Source organism: Tasmannia lanceolata, unplaced genomic scaffold (assembly GCF_043159265.1).
Source record: "Tasmannia lanceolata isolate RefF3 unplaced genomic scaffold, GAP_Taslan_0.1 ptg000022l, whole genome shotgun sequence".
Taxonomy (NCBI): Eukaryota; Viridiplantae; Streptophyta; class Magnoliopsida; order Canellales; family Winteraceae; genus Tasmannia; species Tasmannia lanceolata.
In genome coordinates, this window is record NW_027518699.1 from 395,001 (window position 1) to 400,000 (window position 5,000).

Genomic DNA, 5,000 nt, shown 5'->3' on the forward strand with positions numbered 1-5,000 from the left:
CGGGTCTAGGCATTCTTGGGCGCAGATCCCGCATCGTCTCGTCGCGTCTGGGCGCAAACACGTCGCGTCTCGTTGCGTCTTCAGAAGTCGTCGCTAACAGCACCTTTGGTTGCCACTGGTGGTTAGGCTGGTTGGTTGCGCAAACCCTATAGGAGGGTGGCATGCTGGTGGGCGTTTTTGCCCGGATAGGCACTAGAATGTGCAGATTTTGGGCGTTTTTGCCTGGATAGGCTAAGGAATGGGCATGCTTTGGGCGTTTTTGCCCGGATAGGCACCGGAATGCTTGGCCTTGGCTTGTCCTAGCAAGGCATTGCTGGGTTGGGCTCCCTTGGCCTTTTGGGCGCCTTGGACGATGTCTTGCGAAGACCATGGGCACAAGGCCATGGCATATGGTGAGGAAAGGACCACGGTTGCCAAGGTTAGGCACCGGAATGCTTGGCCTTGGCTTGCCCTAGCAGGGCATTGCTGGGTTGGGCTCCCTTGGCCTTTTGGGCGCCTTGGACGATGTCTTGCGAAGACCATGGGCACAAGGCCATGGCATATGGTGAGGAAAGGACCACGGTTGCCAAGGTTAGGCACCGGAATGCTTGGCCTTGGCTTGCCAAAGCAGGGCATTGCTGGGTTGGGCTCCCTTGGCCTTCCGGGCGCCTTGGACACTGTCTTGGGAAGACCATGGGCACAAGGCCATGGCATATGGTGGGGAATGGACCACGGTTGCCAAGGCTAGGCATATAGAGAGGAATCGCATTTTTGCCCGGATAGGCACCGGAATGCTTGGCCTTGGCTTGCCATAGCAGGGCATTGCTGGGTTGGGCTCCCTTGGCCTTCCGGGGGCCTTGGACGCTGTCTTGGGAAGACCATGGGCACAAGGCCATGGCATATAGTGAGGAATGGACCACGGTTGGCAAGGCTAGGCATATAGAGAGGAATGGACCACGGTTGCCAAGGTTGCGCAAGTTTTGGGCATTTTTTGCCCGGATATGCCCAAGTATGCCCCGATAGGCCCGTTACGCCCCGGTATGAACGCGTATGCCCGGATAGACTCGGTATGCCTTGGGATACATGCGTATGCCCCGATAGGCTTGGTACGCCCCGATATGCGCACGTGTGCCCCAGTAGGGCTCGGTATGCCCCGGTATGTACGCGTGTGCCCCGATAGGCCCGGTATGCCCCGATATGCACACGTGTGCCCCAATAGGGGTCGGTATGCCCCGGTAGGTACGCGTGTGCCCCGTAATGCACGTTTCGCAGATCTCCCCGCATGTCCCGCCCCTATATGTAATACTTACTTACTTACTTACTTTCTTTCTTGCTTGCTTGCTTGCTTGCAATGGTTGGGAGTGCCCGGCATGCCCCGCTGCAGAGACCAAGGGCGCAATGACTTGGCACCGCGGATGCCGGGACTCCGGCACTTCCCGTGGCACTGATGGTTGGTTCCAAAGACAAAAGGCCGTGCAAGGCCACCGCACCGCGGATGATTTTGCTCGTGCTGGCGCCGTTGTGTGGCCAAAGAACATGCGCGAATGCTCGTGTCGGAAGGGTTGGTGTCCTGGCCCCGCGGGTGTCACGAATGCTCGGTTGCGAAGACCATGGGACCAGAGCCATGGCACGTCGGATGATGGCTCCAGCTGGCGCCCCGGCACTTTCTGTGGCATTGATGCTCGGTTTCAAAGACAAACGTGCGCAGTGCCAGGGGACCGCGGATGACTGCTCGTGCTGGCCCCGTTGGGCGGCATTGATGGTCGGTTGCAAAGAAAATGCGCGATTGCTCGTGTCGGGGCCCGGCAAGCCAAGGCCAAGCGAGCCATGGCACGTCGGATGATGGCTCCAGCTGGCGCCCCGGCACTTTCTGTGGCATTGATGCTCGGTTTCAAAGACAAACGTGCGCAGGGCCAGGGGACCGCGGATGACTGCTCGTGCTGGCCCCGTTGGGCGGCATTGATGGTCGGTTGCAAAGAAAATGCGCGATTGCTCGTGTCGGGGCCTGGCAAGCCAAGGCCAAGCGAGCCATGGCAACGCGGATGATGGCTCGCTAGTGCTGGCGCCGTGCACAGTGGCCTCGCACACTCGCCCTGCACGCTTCCCTTGCACGCAGCCTTGCACACTAGCCTCGCATGCGAGCCTTGCACCCTAGCCATGCAAACTAGCCTTGCACGGTAGCCATGCACACAAGCCGTGCACATTAGCCATGCGCACAAGCCCCGCACACTAGCCTTGCGCACAACCCTTGCACACAAGCCATGCACTCGAGCAATGCACACAAGCCTTGCACTCAAGCAATGCACACAAGCCCTGGACACTAGCCTTGCACACGGGCCTGGCACACAAGCCTTGGGCACTAGCCTTGCGCACTAGCGTTCCACATGAGCCTTGCACACTAGCCTTGGACACTAGCCTTGCACACAGGCCTTGCACACTAGGCATGCTTGGGCGAGCTGATCCCGCATCAAGTCGACGGGTCTAGGCATTCTTGGGCGCAGATCCCGCATCGTCTCGTCGCGTCTGGGCGCAAACACGTCGCGTCTCGTTGCGTCTTCAGAAGTCGTCGCTAACAGCACCTTTGGTTGCCACTGGTGGTTAGGCTGGTTGGTTGCGCAAACCCTATAGGAGGGTGGCATGCTGGTGGGCGTTTTTGCCCGGATAGGCACTAGAATGTGCAGATTTTGGGCGTTTTTGCCTGGATAGGCTAAGGAATGGGCATGCTTTGGGCGTTTTTGCCCGGATAGGCACCGGAATGCTTGGCCTTGGCTTGTCCTAGCAAGGCATTGCTGGGTTGGGCTCCCTTGGCCTTTTGGGCGCCTTGGACGATGTCTTGCGAAGACCATGGGCACAAGGCCATGGCATATGGTGAGGAAAGGACCACGGTTGCCAAGGTTAGGCACCGGAATGCTTGGCCTTGGCTTGCCAAAGCAGGGCATTGCTGGGTTGGGCTCCCTTGGCCTTCCGGGCGCCTTGGACACTGTCTTGGGAAGACCATGGGCACAAGGCCATGGCATATGGTGGGGAATGGACCACGGTTGCCAAGGCTAGGCATATAGAGAGGAATTGCATTTTTGCCCGGATAGGCACCGGAATGCTTGGCCTTGGCTTGCCATAGCAGGGCATTGCTGGGTTGGGCTCCCTTGGCCTTCCGGGGGCCTTGGACGCTGTCTTGGGAAGACCATGGGCACAAGGCCATGGCATATAGTGAGGAATGGACCACGGTTGGCAAGGCTAGGCATATAGAGAGGAATGGACCACGGTTGCCAAGGTTGCGCAAGTTTTGGGCATTTTTTGCCCGGATATGCCCAAGTATGCCCCGATAGGCCCGTTACGCCCCGGTATGAACGCGTATGCCCGGATAGACTCGGTATGCCTTGGGATACATGCGTATGCCCCGATAGGCTTGGTACGCCCCGATATGCGCACGTGTGCCCCAGTAGGGCTCGGTATGCCCCGGTATGTACGCGTGTGCCCCGATAGGCCCGGTATGCCCCGATATGCACACGTGTGCCCCAATAGGGGTCGGTATGCCCCGGTAGGTACGCGTGTGCCCCGTAATGCACGTTTCGCAGATCTCCCCGCATGTCCCGCCCCTATATGTAATACTTACTTACTTACTTACTTTCTTTCTTGCTTGCTTGCTTGCTTGCAATGGTTGGGAGTGCCCGGCATGCCCCGCTGCAGAGACCAAGGGCGCAATGACTTGGCACCGCGGATGCCGGGACTCCGGCACTTCCCGTGGCACTGATGGTTGGTTCCAAAGACAAAAGGCCGTGCAAGGCCACCGCACCGCGGATGATTTTGCTCGTGCTGGCGCCGTTGTGTGGCCAAAGAACATGCGCGAATGCTCGTGTCGGAAGGGTTGGTGTCCTGGCCCCGCGGGTGTCACGAATGCTCGGTTGCGAAGACCATGGGACCAGAGCCATGGCACGTCGGATGATGGCTCCAGCTGGCGCCCCGGCACTTTCTGTGGCATTGATGCTCGGTTTCAAAGACAAACGTGCGCAGGGCCAGGGGACCGCGGATGACTGCTCGTGCTGGCCCCGTTGGGCGGCATTGATGGTCGGTTGCAAAGAAAATGCGCGATTGCTCGTGTCGGGGCCTGGCAAGCCAAGGCCAAGCGAGCCATGGCAACGCGGATGATGGCTCCAGCTGGCGCCCCGGCACTTTCTGTGGCATTGATGCTCGGTTTCGAAGACAAACGTGCGCAGGGCCAGGGGACCGCGGAGGACTGCTCGTGCTGGCCCCGTTGGGCGGCATTGATGGTGTGTTGCAGAGAGCATGTGCGATTGCAAGTGTCGGCCGGGTTTGGGTTCCCTTGGGCTTTCGGGTGCCTTGGACGCTGTCTTGCGAAGACCATGGGCACAAGGCCCCGTCCTGGCCCCTTGTTCGATTCGCTCTCGTCTTGCGCTTGCTTCCAAGGTCCTCCATGACCTTCCCCATGGCCTTGCTAGATCCCCCCCATGACGCATGACCTCTGTCCGTTGATTGGTTTTGAGTGCACACCATGCCCGGCTTGGCACCGTGTTGTCGCGTGAGTGGCATTTGGATCGTGCATGCTGGTGGGCTACCTGCCAATGCGCACAAGCCTTGCACACTAGCCTTGCGCACGAGCCTTGCACAAAAGCCTTGGACACAAGCCTTGCGCACAAGCCATGCGCACAAGCCTTGGACGCTAGCCTTGCACACAAGCCATGCATACAAGCCTTGCTCACAAGCCTTGGGCACTGGCCCATCGCAGTAGCCTTGCACACAAGCCTTGCGCACTAGCTTTGGGCACGAGCCTTGCGCACTTGCCTTGGGCACTAGCCTTGCACACAACCCTTGGGAACTAGCCTTGCGCACCAGCCTTGCCCACAAGCCTTGCACACCAGCCTTGCACACTAGCCTTGCATACAAGCCTTGCACACTAGCCTTGCACACAGGCCATGCTCACTAGCCTTGGGCACTAGCCTTGCACACAGACCTTGGGCACTAGCCTTGCGCACTAGCCTTGCCCACGAGCCTTGCACACTAGC